Consider the following 18,521-nt stretch of genomic DNA (forward strand, 5'->3'; position numbering starts at 1 on the left):
GAGAGAGAGAGAGACGTCGAATTGTTCTAAACATTTACGAGAAACGCTGCTAATTGCTCGAGCCTGTCATTATACAATCTCATAAACTGTTCCTTTCGCACTCGACATAACGATCAATTAGCTTCATGCGCTCGCGATCTTGCGAAAATTCCCGCATCGCCGACTTTCCATTCGTCGCTACTATTGTCGTTATCTCGCAAATCTGCATTTCTCCTTTTTATTATTGCGGAAGTAAAGAGCAGAGTAAATTCGATGGGCGGGATTGGACGCTAACGAGAGAGCGAAGTTAATAAAGCTGTGAGAGTTGCGTCGAGTGGGGAGAGAGAAATTACTTTAATCGGAGGCACACGACGTTATTAAAAGGGATTAATAAAAGGGTATCGTTACATTTCGACGTATGTCCTCGTCGTCCTCGCAATGGTCTACTTTTTTTTCTTCGTTAAAATCGTTGTTTTTCTCGGCGCATTTCTTCTTTATTTATACGAAAAGAACATGACTCGTCATTAAACGATATTAAGTCATTACAGAACGTAGCTGGCTAAATACGGTCTCCGAGAGCCACAATTATATGTATATTCAACGTTAAGAAGCCTATCTCCTCTCGCGCAATGTGTCTTAATGTATGGATAAATCGCTTCCGTCTCAAGGTGCATATTCAGGCCGTATTATTGCAGTTGTTCACTTTCGCGTCCCTGATTTTTCACCGATTGAATATTGAATGATCACTTGACCTTGATAAATTTGACATCGTGAAATCGGGCAAATCTTATGTAAAACCGATCAATCGACAGTTATCGTTATTTTGAAAAAAAGTGTTTTGAAATTAATTATTAAAACACGAAATCCTGGGTAACACGAAGGAATTTTAAGTTTTGATTGTACAAAATAACAGGTTTGCTACGAATGCACGATGCGAACGGACCACACGAATGGTGTGAATGATTGAGTATTTTCGAGATAGCTTACAAGACGATAAGCGATGCAATCTCACAGTACGCGTAAGTGCATCGCTGCTGCAGTCGACGCAGCATCATCGAATTCATGACGGTGGTATGTACTCAGACATCTGAGGGTGTAATTAAGCTGTCGATGGATCATCGATTTAGTCTTCGACTAATCGAAGCATCCATTCTGCAATTAGCGTGCCGTAGAATTTTCTCTGCGAATTGCGAAGTCATCTCAGCATTAAATCATTCGAATGAGCGTGCACAATACGCATTAGAAAAAAATCAACAAAGCGGTAGGATTTGCGGCATGACGATAATTCTGTGTGTTTTTCAAAGTTTTTTTTACGAATAAATCATTTTTATACGTTTTGTCATAAATAAATGATATCTGAAATTTATTAAAAAATAACTAATATGATTGAAAGAGTAATTTATTATACTAATTTTCTAAACAAAATGTAATAATAAAAAAGTATGCCTAAATAATTTGAAATTATCTTCCAATCGTGAAAGTGTTTTCAGTAGAGAGGTTCGTTTTTTATTGTTCCACTAGAGAATCTTCTTTTTCGTTTTTGTCAAATATTAAATATATGAGGAGCAGACTTTCGCAAATGCGTTTTGCCAAAAATTTATAATTTTTAGAAAACGAAAAAGAAAGAAATTAAGTACACAAGAAAGTTACACACTTTCTAGAAAATAACAATACGTCAATCAGGATGTGAAATATTAAACAAAATTGCTTAACAATTGCTAAAAATGTTAAACAAATACATTTTTGTTTGTTTCTAGTTAAAAACATAATGCACTTCGAAGTGTCTATGTTTTTTCAGCATATAAATTAACAATGCTTTTTAAACATCTTATAATGTATAATGTGTTTCTTTCAACAAGCGATGCAGATGGCACAATCATCAAGGATGTAATGAATCATTACATGCTTGTTGTTTGTCAATGTTAAACAAAGACGAGATGATCACTGCTCTTATGTCTCTTAGTTGCATCTACAATTCATTGGTTGTTTATTATTATTGTACGTATTATTATTATTATTACTTTAATTATTATATGTAATGACAATAACAAGGATAATGATTGTTAAGACACTGTGTTAAGACGTGATCAGACTATAGATTGAGATTGGATTGGGATCTAATCGATCAGAAGAAAGAAATTCAATCTCAAGTTTATTGAACTTTGCTTTGATTGATTAAATTTCAATTCAATCTTAATCTAAATCTTTAGTCTGATCATGCCTTTACATTATCCTTGCAGAAAAACGCTCATTAATGTAGGTCAAGTATCTAATGCCGACTGCAATTTATCGTCAGTTTCCTTATTAATATTTATTGATTCGTCAATGCATGATTCTTCATCAATATTACATTACAAGCTGTACATTTTCTTCTAGAAATAAACAAATTAGAAGTCAGAAACGAAAGCGTACATTATCAAAATATTTAATTCTTACTTTTAAATAAGCTCGCGTAAAAACTCCGTGGAGTCTATAATGGTGTTATTTTTTTACATGTTTTACGATTTACATCCTAACAGAAAATTTTGTGATATTACATGTTACATATCAAATCTAAATTTTAATTATGTTCGTACAAAATACTAAGTGATCAAAATTAATATATCAATCATGATACTTCTCATTTCAGACATATTCCATAAATAATCAGTCGGTATAAGTTACAATCTTCAAAACGCGGTCCAAAGACATAATTGTCATTATATTATATTAACCTTTAACAGATAGAAGGACTCTTCCTACACAAAATAAATAACAATAATAAATAAAGGGCAAAGTAAGAGTCAAACACATTTTTTTAAATTGTAACACAATTAAAAAGAATAAATTACAAATAAAGAAAAGTAAAATTGAAAAAAATAATAAAAAACTCAGTTTAAATTCAAATAATTACACGTTTCGGCTACCGGATTGAGCCCTCTTCAGACATTAACTTATCATGAAAATCGCTGTACAAAATTAATTATCGAAAATTCGATACACAATGTCCGTCTTACACATCTGCGTTCCATTAAACTTTATATATTCTAATGGGTTTTTATGCTTATATGCCCTTTATTTATTGTTTTTTATTATATTAATATTACCCTACTAAGGGAGGTCACTAGTCACCGAGCGATTCCTGTTCGTGCATGTTTCTTTCGGTAATTATAAATTGTACTACATTTTATTGTTTTCCAAAATAAAGTGCCAATATCTATTCTAGAGAGTTGAAAGTATGTTGGTGAATTTTTGGAGATTTTTTAAATCATTCTGAATAGATGAAAAAACGGACAGATTCTAATGATTTTCGTTAGTATGGATAAGGCACCAAATTGTACCTAGTAGTGTAAGGGTTAGATTTGAAATACATCAAATTGAAAGTGGATACTCAATTGCAACAATAAATTAACAAATTATTATACAATGAATAAACTGATTCATTAATTTACTATTACAATTAGGCATCCGTTTTCAATTTGATTTGTTTCTAACATAATGATAATTATATTTTTGAACCGCGTTTTAAAGATTGTAACTTACACTGATTGATTATTTATAGAATATATTTGAAATGAGAAGTATTATGATATTTTATCATAAGAATTATTAAATATTAATAGACAAAAATAGGCCAATGAGAGTATAAACACAGGTCATAAGGCGCAAAAAGATACAATTTTAAAGTAATTATAATTATAATTATAAGATTAAGAATTTATAAAATCATTGCATATAAATATTCAAACGTTTCACCTCCTTTGTAGTCATCCTTAGCGAACATAGATCGAGTAATGATTCACATTCATTGCAGAGTAATAAAATGGCCAGTCACTCGTGGATTGCAAGATCCAAAATGGAATCTATTAAAGTATGTCGAAATAACAACTATATAGCAACAACATCTATATAGCAATTAGAAAATATATAAGATTGTATGAATATATTAAATATTAGCAATTTTAATCTAGCTGTAACTCTTAACTCTTTGCATCTATTTATATTGTTTTATTCAATTGTTATATTAATTGTTTGTTGTATTAATCATTATTAAGTAAATATGTATGTATTATATCTGCTACTGTATAGAAATAAAAATTATTATCAATGAAGAATATGCTTCCATACACCCATGAGTTGGAATGTTCTAATTTTCATTTATAATCATTTCGCATAGATCACAAGTATGTACAATAGCTATCTGAAAATTTTATGAAATTATCGCAATTTTAACAATCTTTATTCTGTTATAAAAGATTTGTATTTATTTATTTATTTATTTATTGTAATGATTATTTAGAATACGGTCTAGTAAGTAAGAATAACGATTCTTACTTAAATAAATTGCTACAATGTTCCAAAACGTTTCTTGCTTACTTGCAAGCGTCATTGCCAAATTTAATAAAAATATACTTACTCGATATGTTTTTATTTGAACTGAAAGAGAATCTGACATAAAACGGCAGATAATTTGCTTCACGAAGCGAATTATTAAACGTTAATAATTGATATAACTATACAGATTACAAAAACTAGTTTTTCTAACTTGAATAGTCGCTTCATGAGGCAAACTGCCGCGTTTTTCTATCAGATTCATTTGAATAAATATATTTTTATCAAGATCAGCGTCCGTATTCTAAATAAATATTTTTATTAAAAATAATAATATAAAAGAGAGCTACAAGCCTAATATAAAAATTTTAATATAAATAGTTAAATCATAAACAAAAACAAACGTTTCGTACCCGATCGGATCATTTTTCAATGTTAACAAAATTCTGATATATAAATCTACTTACAAATATAAAATATAAAATACATATAAATAAAAAGAGCATACATATAAATTAAAAGATCTGTAGTATTTAAAAAAATTTAATAATGTCTCTAAAACTTAGGTATCGCAATATATAAACGCACTTTTATTATACTCACATTCTGCTGTTCCATGTTTAATTAAATCTTTGCGTAAGAGCGATGCCGCTAAAAATTGGATTAATCCTCCGTTGGCAAAGTGAACTTTTAGAACGCGTTTAATAAGATGGAATCGATTTGATTCCATGCTCATTTTTCATCTAATTAATGCACCAAATGAGTAAAAGAAGTAAATAGTAACATAAAATTTTATCCTATTATTTATTTATAGATAAAATTTATAGATAATAAAATTTTAGATAATGAAATTTATAAATAAAAATACAGTTTTATACATTTATACTTTATAAATTTATATTTTAAATTAAACAAAAAATGCTTTGATTGGTGAGATCAACGAACCTTGGGGTCATTTTTACCCCAACTTTATCAACGGAAGGTTAATCCAACTTTTTAACGATGTCACTGGCGACACAAAGTGGACAAATTGAAAGAGAATTCGGTCATGTGATCATTTATCGCTGCGACAAGCGACACCATGAAATTGTACCTTAAGGGCTCGTTCATACGATCGACTTTGTAGCGTTACAATCGTAAGTGCCGACTCGTTCGGAGCTACTTTCTGACGTTACAGAAAAGTATCGCGAATATGTTCATACGGGTCAATTCGTGGCGTAACAAAAAAGCATCACAAGTCCATAATATGTAATCGACAGAATTACATACAATAAATTTGTGTAGTGTCACAGATTTTTAGCACGTAGTTTTACGCTGTACGTTTACACATTACGCAAATAACGAGGCACAAAGAAGATTTTCTCTTAAAATCTTACAATACAATATGCAATATACGACAGATAATGTCTTAAAGTCTACAATATGCAATGTACGATGGATGAGTCAATAAATAAACTTAATTTTTTATTTTGACTTATTCACGTATAAATGTAATATGTAAGTAACTCCGTATAAACGGGTCTTACGGCGCTTACGATTGTGGTCCCACAAAGTCGATTATATAAACGAGTTTTAAATTCAACATTGAAGAACAAGACAAAACGCATTTCGAAAGTCTGCCCCTCATATATTTATTTCACTTTAAGTATAGAAAGTATGCACTAGTTCAGTTACAGAAAACATACACTTTTATTACATCTGGGTACAAACTGTGAAAAGATTGCACAGGTGTTTATTTATAATACGTTCTTCTGTTGCCATTGCAAATACTTGACGATACAAAGAAACCAAGAAACATATAACGCAAAATCGCTCGGAAAGAGCGAACCAAATGACGGGACAATTTGGGTTGAGAAAATCACTGCTAAGAACGCATCGGTGTCATGTCCGCATGAAATGTGGGCCCTAAGGGCTTTTAGGCGAAGGGTTCCTTGACCGCGGTAGGAAGCTCGTGAGAGATCTGTATCGGCACGGCTAAAAATATGGCGGGCGCAGGAGGGAACGCGAGGAACGCGCAAAGGAAGAAACAAAAAGGGGCCAGGGTTCGAAGTTAGAAGGAAGCGGGATATCGGATGTGTGTGTGTGTGTGTGTGTGTGTGTGTGTGTGTGTGTGTTTGTGTGTGTGTGCGTGTGCGTGCGGCGTGCGTGCGTGCGTGCGTGTGTGTGTGTGTGTGTGTGTGTCTTTAACCCCAAGTGCATCGAACGTAGAACATTTTTGCGTGTTATATATCTTGGCAGCGATTACTTCGCCGCCGATTATAACGGATTTTTTGCTTTTTTGCACAGCCGCACGATAGTCGAAGTTGTCAGCTGTGATGCCAGCCAACAGACGCATTCATTAACTCCGCTCTTAGAGTATTTAACGATACTATCGATCGCTTTGATCTTGATTTACTAATTGCTTATTAAGGTATATCGCAATTAGCGCGAATGCAAACGATGCGTGTTTCAACGGCAGGTTCGTCGACCGACATTATCTATTTTCTTTTTGATTATCGATGACGTTTTGCTCTTTAAAAGTGGACCTCGTTGGATGCTTGGGGAAAAAAATATTATTTAAAAATATTAATTTAACAGTTTTTGTTAAATTATCTCATCACGTTTATTAACTGTGCATTTTATTCTGACATTATTTTAAATTATATCCTTTTTCAAATTAATAAGATCTTACATACATTTTTTGAAAGACCTCATATTGTTTATGAAAATGTATAAATCTAATTGTTGCAAAACTATCCATGATTTTCATAAAGGATAAATTGCAATCTAATACTGAAAAGGAGTGCGTAGAAGTGTGCATAATTGTGACATCCTAAATGTGTATAGAAAGAAAGAATCGTATACACAATAACAAAGAAAGAGCCAGCTGTTTATAATAAATTCCATGCATATATAAAATGCGCAAGAATTAGCAAGTCGAACGAATACTACGTTCCTCATCATTCGCAATTCTCGTAAAAATCAGCGCAATTAGTCGTCCTACGGACGTCCCTTTCAACCCGTTGCGGCTCAGAGTTCGCCGACCGGCGGCGAGTCGGGCCCCTTTTTCTCCTTCTTTCCATTTCTCTCTCTCTCTCTCTCTCTCTCTCTCTCTCTTTCTATCTTTCTTCTTCGATGTTCTCTCTTACCCTACTTCGTGCCATGCTGTGCTTTGCGGAAGATCGGATTTGTCAGATACCCGAGCGAGGAGGGTGGAGGCAGAAGGGGAGTGAGTCTTAAGTGGAGGGCATCCGGCTGCCAAAGGGCCCTGAGGGCTCCGGCCGACCGGAGCAGCTGTTTTCGGGTGCGATGACACTTGCCGCCCCGCGCTCTTAGCATGCCCGCAGCAAAGGCAAAGGCAAGGGCAATGGCAACGGCAACGTAATGCAACGCCCGACGCGCGATGCGACCCGTAGGGCCCCGCAAAAACCGCAGAAGGGCGAACCTCAATGGGGCACGTGCCCTTACGAGTCAATTCATTCGCGAGGTTTACTCTTGGCTCTTCTCCTGCGCGCTCCTACGTTCTCTTCCTTTTTCTTTCTTCCTCTTTTCAATTTTACACATACACACGTACACATATGTGCACGCACACGCGCACACATATGAGATATCAAAATGCAATAGAATTAATTATTTTCATCCCGATTTTCAAAATCCCGTACTCTTCTAGTCTGAGAAATTGTTGATTTCTATAAAAATTCGTAAACTAATAAATCGTCTTTTTGCTTTGAAATTTTTGCACTCTGTGAAAAACAATGTTGACCAAATAAATTTTAAGTCTAGCAACGACTCGATAAAATCGTATCTCCGTTCAGGAGCCACTTATGTCGATATCCATATGAAACGTAATACCTGAAGTATTACGTTTTTTCGTAACAATCGACGTGGTAGCTCGGTTCGAATAAATTATTCCAAGAATTTTCCTGCACGTAAAAGAGAAAACGCCACCGTCTTCGCCTCCTCATTCGCGGAGGTCATCTCATTGCAGTTTTTACACAGTTCCTAGAGACTTCGTGTTGTATCATATCAGCAATACAACCGACATTTTTATTTACACTGGGTGTCGTGTTACGTGGTCGTGTCCGCGCGCGAAAAGTGCTACTTATCTTTACAGCTTCGTATTGTATATATGATCGCGCGTACGATCGTTTTAGCTTTATAGCATGGCTGGCGATCATTATCATTAGTGAGCGACGCAAGTTACTCTTCCTCTCGGCTAATCAACGATGACCCACTTCATTAAACCCTGTTAAATAATTTTCATATCGAATGTGAGTCATCTACTTACCTTTCCGCTTTCTATCTTTACTTTTCACAAAGAGACCTGTTTCTCCTCTTCTTTTACATCGAACGTTATATATGTAATTATTAATACAATCTTTGATCTTTGCTTTTTAAGCGGATTAACATTTTTTTTTATCGTCGGGAAGTGATGTCTCGTGTTTGCATTCTCGAGAAAGTAAGCTGTCAAGTTTTAATAATTTATAATTAAAGAATTATTTGCAACTTTAATATAATTGATAGTATCACCTTTTGAATTATTTGTGTATCAGCATCTGCGATTAAACTATATATATCATGAATAATACATATTCTACAATAAGCCATTAGTAATAAATCAGAAGTCAAAAACTAAAAATTGACTAATCGCAGTCGAATACGAGAAGAATAATTGACTATGATTGGTCAATTTCTAGCTTCTAACTTCTGAGATTTCTGATTTATTACTAACGTATTATTGAATGTGCCTAAGTCCAAAATTGAAACATAAGACGTCTTATAACATCGACAAACATCTTTGGACAGTTCTCGCAAATGTATCTTTAAGACGTTTTATCTCGAATTTGGACTTTCTGTCTAAATTATTTTTTAGGCTGTATAGTATATAATTGCATGTTTAAAAACTCTAATATTTCTGGATATGTAAGAGAATAAATAGATTTCGAGATTTTCGCGGAATTTTTGATTAATTACAAAAGAATTAACAAGAAAACAAAAAGAGTCTTATTACATAATTCATAGCGATGTGTTTTCACGTCATTTCTACGAATAGCAAACTTACAAATGAAACGTGAAATTTAAATGCTGGACAATTTGGAGTAGCACATTTCGGATATAAATGGGAAAGTTTCGTCTTGAATACCATCCATTTTCGTTCTTTTGCCGACGACAAGAGTCTCTTGATTATCTTCAAAAAGAGATGGTATTCAAGACAAAACTTTCCCTTTATAATTCCCTTCGAAATGATTTTAGCTTTTAATGCGAAATAAAAACGTTTGGCTTTCTTTCATAATTCATCCAAATGACGGTTACGATTCTTTTTATTTAAGGTGCAAGGAATAAGAGAATGTACACGTTTAATATAAAAGTGAAGAAATCGGGAATATTTATCTTGGATGTTAGGGATTGTGGGAATATTTATAATGGTTTGCATATATTCGATCCCTTATTATAACGAAAATTTCGTAGCATTACAAAGCCAGACATTTTTGCAGAAGATGGGCTCGCCGGCCTTTGATTAGACAGAATTGCAAGATTAGAATTGTAATGATTAGACATTATTGGATTGTGAAGGTTAGACATATCTCTGCGTATAGAAACGTGTGCGGGTGCAAGGTCTCGGGCAAGACCCGAGTAACCCAAACCTCGGCAGGTTTTTCAGGTGCAGGTGGTTTGCCAGCATGTGAACGTATGAATAGAAGACGAACGGGTGTAGCCACTCAGTGTGAATAGAAGAGTGTACGTTTGTGTATGAGCGGAGAAGAGGGTTTCTCGTTTTGCGTGTTTTCTTCCTTTGTATTGTATTATCAAAGGATATATTATATATATATATATACGGATATACATCAAACTTACGAAATAAAATATTTATCTTCTTTTTATTTTAATTAGCAGCATGCATTCTTTATGACTTTACAAAAAAAAGGAAACCATATTTGTATCGCTAATAAATTCACGAATCAACAAAACTGAGAACTTTATTTTAACTTTGCCAAACGTTGCAATGTACGTAAAGGCAACGTATATATATTTGTATAGATAAAAGGAGAAAAATTATAATAAAAGAAGAAAGATGAAGCAAGAGACGAAACGCGTTTAGAGAAAGCACACGACTCGTCTTGGGCGCTGGACCATATAATTATTATACTTACTCGATATCCATCGCGGATCGTCGCGGTAATCCCGTCGATTATTAACACATGCCTAGGATCAATATCTTACGCATCCTTCGTCCCCCCCCGTGTACACCGCGCCTTATGTCGGGGGGCCCGACGTCGAGGGTCCCGCGGGCCAACTGCTGCATTTGGCTGCGAGGCTGCACTTTCGATAGCGCGGACGGTACAGACGACTCGGCGGGAGCCACGCGCCGGGCCTTATGGGCCTCACGGGGTAATTAATACCCCAGACGGGGTATGCGTGTACGTGAGCGTGTGTGTGTGTGTGTGTGTGTGTGTGTAACCGATATCGTACGCCCCCGCCGTCCGTATCTTCTCTCCTTCTCCCCTCTCTCCTATCCCGCCTATCTCGTCTCCTTCTATTTTTTGTTTCAGATATTAGAGGCTCTTCTCCACGGAGGCCGTATGGGCCCCGTAATAATTGGCACGTGCAAAAAGGGGACGAGCCGCCCTGCTAGCACGCTGTGCGCTGCCCTTAAAATTCGACATTGGGTCAGTGATGCGCAAAATTGATCCGGTAGATCGACACGTTAGATTAATTCGCCTATCCAGCCAGGAGCAAGGGGGAGGGGGAGAGCAGCAGGTTATTTGCTTTCAAAAAACACACAAGGTGCACGGCGACGGCTCGATGGGCTAAGATTTGTTTAACAGTAATTAACAGCCGCTCGTGACGCGTGTCAAGTTAAATGCATAAACGAAAAATTTCTCTAACTCAGATACTATACGTACAATGTTAATCTCAGTATAGTTGGTGTTTAATTTAAAAAATGTATGTACAAAAATATTAAATATCTAAATTAATTATATAAAATTATTACGTCAACCTTCATATAATGGACTAAAAATCGTAATAATGGTAAAAATAACAAAATTTTCTGCTATTAAATATCATAGGTATGAACATTAATGTGACAGAACTTTAATCTTGCTTATATTATGGTTTAAAAATTATTAATCAGGGCGGTTCAACGAAATTACGAATTCAAACAAAAGTACTTTTATAAAACATTATACTTAGGAAATTTTATGATTTTTAACAAAGATAATATAATTGTCTCTATTCGAGAATGATGTTTCTATAAAAAGTACATTGAGAACCGCTGTTGCACGCAGTCTCGAGAATGGGGAGGATTGAAGGCTCGAGAGACGCTGAGGGGATTATTAAACGGTGGTAATGGCGGTAATAAACACAATTACAATAATCTCGAGGCTTGCGAGGCAGCGGCTGACCTCAACAGCAAAGGTATAAAGTGATTTAGGTATGATGTATCGTTTGACAAACGATGTTTTCATCATGCAAAGCTGCAAGCTCGAAAATCGTAAGATGGAGACACATCTCGCATTAATCACATAATTTAATCGTTTACAATTTATATTTATGTAGCGACATTCACACGGCTACGCCGATAAAAGTATAGGACGACCGTTATGCGTATAAAAACCGCATTAAATCGGTAGTCAAGCGATGTACGTGAGTAACCGCAATTGCGATTTTATTCCGCCTATAGATGATCGAAAGCGCAATTGGAAAGCCGTGAGAGAGATTAATCGGGCCGATTAAACCGGGCGCGATTTAAAAAAAGAGACGGAGATAAGGTATCAATCGATAAAGCCAAATGTAGGCGGTCCCCGGAAATAAACGTGAATCCATTAAACGGTGCCTCGGTTGTTGCCCATTGGCAAGACCCCTCCTGATATAGTTGCTAACTTATCCGCTGAAATAACGGCGCCGGTTACTGTACTTATTTACCTTATGGAGTAACGCGCCAAAATCTTTTGCATGTAAATCGTCGGGACTATCTGCAGTTTATTTATCGAGGAGAATCACCTGTGGGTCATTTATTTATCGAAAAGGACGATATTCCATGATTAATACTAACTAAGAAAGCTATACACGCTTGCGTGGAGCTGAAATCGTGTCTATGGCTACGGTAATGAACAGAGAATTAATGAAGTTGATATGTCGTTCTCTCAACACATTTATTGCGTAATATATTGTAATAATATAGTTAAGCGTCGATAAGATAGGAAATCTTAATCCAAAGTTGGACATCATGTGAGCCTCTTTGATTAAAAAAATTAACCGCGCTTTTATACATATTTACTTTGGTATTTTTCGTCGTTATTGATAAAATAAGTTTCAAACACGTTTACGCTGCTTTCCCATTTATATACATTGATTTTTTTCGAAGATCCGAATTACATGGAGTTTAACTTGGCGCCAATTGTTGATATCAATTTTTTTTACAAATAATACATATCACTAAAGTTAAGTAAATAATAAAAGATAGTACCATTTGTGTTTTACTTTTTAATTTCATAGAATTTAACTTGATTAGTTAAGATTGTAACATCTGTTTTAATTTTGTTCATTTGATACATTAATTTTTTTCGAAGAATACTAATTTTTGGCAGAGAATTAAAGTTGCCATTACTTGGATTGGAATAAGAAGATCGTCGATAACAATATCCTTGAAGAAAAATTAAAACTGCTATTAATTTCGTTTGATACTTAGGTTTTATTCAAGGAGCACGTATTCTTAGCGCCTTCTTTACCCTTTTCAAAATTTGTACTTACGGACCGTGATGTGACGTAAGAATTTCTCTCCAGCCGGCGGACAATATGCATTTGCAATAGCGACGATGGCCAATCAAGTATTATAATTCGTCGTTCTCCTCGGAGCGACGTATAATTTAATGCAAACAAGACCCTTAAGGATCGAACCAGCAGCCGCTTTAAAAGTCACTGTTCACGCCTGTCACAATATTTTACGAATGAACACCGGGGCCCGCGGGGATTGCCTTTTGTGTCGTCACACGTCGCCCGTAATTTATGCCCTTTTAAATGGGGTTGAACCCATCACGGGGGGGAGGGGAGGGGAGGGGGGGGAGGCTGGCTAACCACCAAAAAATCCACGGAAAAATTGTTGAATGCTGTCGCCTTCTCCCTCTCACTTCGTTCTCCGGTCCTGTCTGCTTTCCGAACCTTTTGCGGGTGTAAATCACACGTGACATTGCTTTCGTTCGTCTCGAGGGGTGAAAGCGAGATCGGCCGAGTGAAAATTAGGACGAGAATTATGCAGTATTTCGCGCCTTGTCGCCTTGTGAGTATTCTCGAGAGCCTCGGGATCTTCAATTTAACTTTTTTCTCGATTTTATGGAGGAGACAAGGGTTGTCGCAGCTTGACAGGGGATTAGATTATATTGATACGTCGGAGGTATCATCGTGGTTAGGAAAACATTCAGGGGGAGAACTCTTGGTTAAAAATATTCGGAATTATGACGCATTTATGTAGACTTTTGATAGATATCGTGGGATCGTTCGTTGCTTGGGACGCGGCAGAAATTTACAAGTATGATTCTGTGAACGATTTGATCAATCATTTAGGATAAGTAAAGATTGATAGAAATTACAAATCCTAAAATGTATTGTATTCAGAATAAAGGTATTTAATAAAGATATGTTATAATATTTGAAAAATTATTATTATTTATTTAGGTCAAACAAATTTGCTAAAATTTCTTAAATTTTTCAACTAATTCTTTTACATTCTTAGAAACATCTGCGTGTAACTGCGATTTATTTCAACGTGGTTGGCTACGAGTTTGTGTTGAAAGGCTACGCTTTGTCGTCGCAATTGATGTAATGTGAACGGAGACTGTGACGGCAACAGCAGTCTGGGTGTTATACGGGTAAAAGGGCAGGTGGATCAGAATAGGCGACGGTTTAGTGGCAATAAACGTCCAATATTACGTTAACACGTAAAACATGAAGCGAGAGATACGTCGTTCTCTGCTAGTTGTTAACCGCAATTTTTTTCAGATTTTACTTTTGAGATATCTTCTATGAGTAAGAAGGATTTATCTCTTTCGAGAGTGTATTTGGCCTTCTATAATTGGAACTACTCCTGGATATAAATCTAAAAGTGACGAGACGCTGAGACCCAAAATTGAATGGGCGATCAATTGTAAAAAAAATCATAAATCATTGAATGCATTCACCCTTCACATCATGTTTCTAAATTCATTCTATAATATATTCATATTTATATCACGAATAATATCAAAATTTTTATTCAAACATTATTCGAGGATATATTTCCATATATAATTTCATATAAATTATATTATAATCAATGATAAATATCACGGTATCATTGTGTCAGTTAATTCAAAATCAAATTAAAAATTTAACTTTTTTAAAGACAATAACATTTCTTAATATGATACTTTTTTTATACAATTTAATATGAAATTAAATAAAGGACAAACGGGCAATTGGAAATTGGCACAGTAGTTGATGCGCAATATGCTTCAAAAAAGCTTTATCTTACATAAATGAAATGAGATTTGTACATGTTTCAGCTAATATTTGGTCACAATTGTTGTGCAGTAACCCTTACTCCATTAGAGAGTCGTAGTGACCAAATTATGCCAATTTTTGTTAACATCATAAGTTTACGTCTTCAATTTCATAGATTATGACTGTCCATCTTATGTTTTTGCTAGAATATTAGCCGAAACATGTACAAATCTCATTTCATTTATATAAGATGAAATTTTTTGAAGCGTATTACGCACCAATCACTGTGTCAATTCCCAATTGCCCGTTTGTCCTTTATTTAATTTCATTATTTATTACGGGAATTTTCAATATTATTATCTTTAATTTAATATGATCTTGCATTATGCATTTATTACAATAATTTAAAAATACTGTTTTCGATTTACCGATTATTTGATCGCATTTGATGGATTATATATAAAAAATGTTGTAGATGCCAATAATTTTCGCACAACTTATTTCTATAAACCTGCAGGTCGATCTATTTTTTTGCTTCAATTGTTGTCGTGAGCTTGCCATTTCATGAGTCAATAAAACCCTTTATACGCACATTGAATGAGTGAGTGGCACATTTATTACTAACAATTTTTTATTGTTTATCAATCAACGTGCTATACGTGATCGAGAAAGTGACATAAGAGGAGGGAAGAAAGATAAAACATATATGTCTAATCCAATATCGAACGTGCATTCGTTATAGAATCTGTTGTTTGTTTTTAGAAGTGAAATACATTCTCGGATATTGACTTCAACTATGTTTTTATTTATTAGACTGCGTACTTATTTCTTAAGCTGTTTCAACAAAAAGAAAAAAAGAATCATTTTAATGAAAGTTGGAAGGTGAGCATAAAATATGTAAGCACAATATTTCTCGACTGCGAAATGTAATTACAACGCAGAAAATTTATCGCAGGAAGAGAACAGAGATGGAAGCAAAATATCAAATACGTATTATAATTCTGTGAATGTTCTATCAGTGAATGTTGTAGACACAATTCAGTTGTTAATGGTTAATTGATTTTAATTAAATTCTTATATGTGCAATCGAGTTATGGCGGACATTACGGCTAACAATGAGGCTCGCGTGAAATAATTTTCGCGCCGCTGATGTACTGCGTGCGTGTGTCGGCGTGTGTGTACGGTAACGAGGGTCGGAGAACACCCGAAATAAATTGTAATTACTATTACTCCGGCCGCAGGCGCGTGCCAAGGCATGTTATCCCTTCGTTCTTAAAGGTTGCAATTAACCCTTCCGAAGTGGCTGACTCGTAACGCTCGACATTGTAACATGCCACTGTTTTCGGATAAATATTCAAAAGCTGATGACGCCGATGTCCTTCCTTACCGTTAAATTGATATAGCAACTTGATTGGGTCTCTTATCTTCTAATTAAATAAAGATAACATGCACCTTTTCTTTTGCTCTGCGAACATCTTGACATCATGGGGTATAAATATTAATTAACTATTTAATTAACTTAAAAAGAGATGCAAAATCGGTTATCCATGTAAGAAAAATGTATTCTTATAATAAAAAAAAAAAAAAAACGGTTGCACGTGTAATTTTAATTAAAAAATAATGCAACTAAACTTTTGATTTTTATAATTATCGTAAAGAATAAAAGAGTTTTGTTATTTAATCAATTAACACATCTCACTCGTGTATTTTTTTGATCTCGAATAAATTTAATTTTATGCAGCATCACGTTTGTCATTTAAGATAGAAACATCATAACCGGATAAACAACTTAACTTCAACTCAAATCTGAAATAAAAAGCGCATTCAGAACCATATAAAGAACGAGACGACTGCATAAAAATTACTCAAAGTAGGCACAAAAGCAAGTTGTTTATTTCCCACTGCGTTGTAAAAAATGGATTTTGAAGAAATCCAGGGTGCGAATGTACATAAAATTTTACTCGCGTCGATGATTCGGTTTTTTTGCACTTCATTACAGATAGTGTGCATAAAAAGTAGAAAGAAAGAGAAGGAGAGAGATGTTATGCCGGCGCAGCGTGTGGCATCGATTTGTAAATTATTGCCGTTTCTCTCTCATTTTTTTTTAGCGTGAAATATTTCCGTTCATTCCTGTACGCGAGATTCGCATAACAGGTCACCGGTGGACCGTTATCGAAAATCACGCAATCGAAATTACATTACATCGCGAAAGAGAGCCTGCGATGGAACTGGTTTCACTGTGAAGGAGTTGCCTTGACTGTAGGAAGAAGACCTTCGATCAATTTGTAGAAAAAAAATCGCAAATGTATATTTTAACCACTGTTTATTACCACTGATTATATTAAGAGGATGTGCATAAAATACGTTTACTTTTTTACATACGCATACATATCGTTTCAGATAAGATAAAATTTAATAATTTTTTAATAATCTATCTGTCAAGTAATGTAGAAAATTCTACTCTGTATTAATGGCAAAAGTTTAAATGGAGAAATAAAGCTCATCTATTTCACATGCACGGTTTTCCGATGAAATAACGTTGCAGAATGCGATCGATATAACGGTACAGCGATTTCGAATGTAAAAGCAATGTCATCAAGCTACTCCGACAAAAATTTTAATAAGTCTGTCCCGCTATATCTATAATATTCGTGCAATGATAACGGAATATCGCTATAAATTGTAATAGAACCTACATCGTGTTTCTGATAAATCGTCTTCATTTATCATACATCGCAACGAAAAGCGAATATAATCGCGAATTATTATTAAAGAAAGAAAAACATAAAGGACCGCACAGTATCATAGGATTTTGGTCCTCGGTGAAATCGGCTGAATAGTATATTATAGTTCTTGACTCAAAAGTGTCCGTAGGCACAAAACTTGAAAATGACTGCTTTCTCTTGTCATAGCCGTTTAAAGTTTTATTTTATTAATGCCTCAAAAGCAAGTTCCTGTAATAAATCAAGAGATTTTAGTTAACAATATGCCACCCACTCTGCTCTCTCCCCTCTCATTTCCAATCCCACCCCCATTCTTACGCACATACGTCCGCACACGCATTTTTATTATGTATTTAGATTTTGCTAAATTTCTACGACTCCTCTCACGCGTATCATTTGAAATACGCGAGTCCATTTACCTTTCATGTGCGAAGTGCTTGATTATCACGACCCGAATGTTTGTTTTCGCGTGTGAAGCTTCATGTACAAAAAAATATCCCCCCCCCCAAACATGAGAGATAAGGGGACTTACAAAAATCAAGCACCCCAAAGGAATGAAACGACCATTACGTTTACGTCGTTCATTCTGGGTAATTCTGAGAATTCGGGCGAAAAAGTAAAATCATAAATGTACCATTGCGCGGATGTATGTGTGTGTGGGAATGGGAGTAGGGTTGGAAGTGAGGGTGGTGAGAATGGTTGGCATATTGTTATTTAAAATCTCTTGATTTATTATATTATAGAAACCTGATTTTGAGGCATTAATAAAATAAAATGGCTGCAACAACAAAAAACCTAGTCACTTTCAGGCTTTGTGCCTATGGACACTTTTGATCAGTGGAGTCAAGAACTGTACATACTAAAATTTCAGCCAATTTCACCGAGGACGAAAATCCTATGACTTTTGGGGTCCTTTGTGAAGTGTCAAATAAGCATACGCGTTCTTCTCTGCGAACGAATGACATCTATTTCAATGATAATTACGGAGAAATTGTTCAAACATATTATAGGAATAAGGACACTTCAATTTGCATTACTTTGTATTTTTAC

Source organism: Trachymyrmex septentrionalis, unplaced genomic scaffold (assembly GCF_001594115.1).
Source record: "Trachymyrmex septentrionalis isolate Tsep2-gDNA-1 unplaced genomic scaffold, Tsep1.0 scaffold51, whole genome shotgun sequence".
NCBI lineage: Eukaryota > Metazoa > Arthropoda > Insecta > Hymenoptera > Formicidae > Trachymyrmex > Trachymyrmex septentrionalis.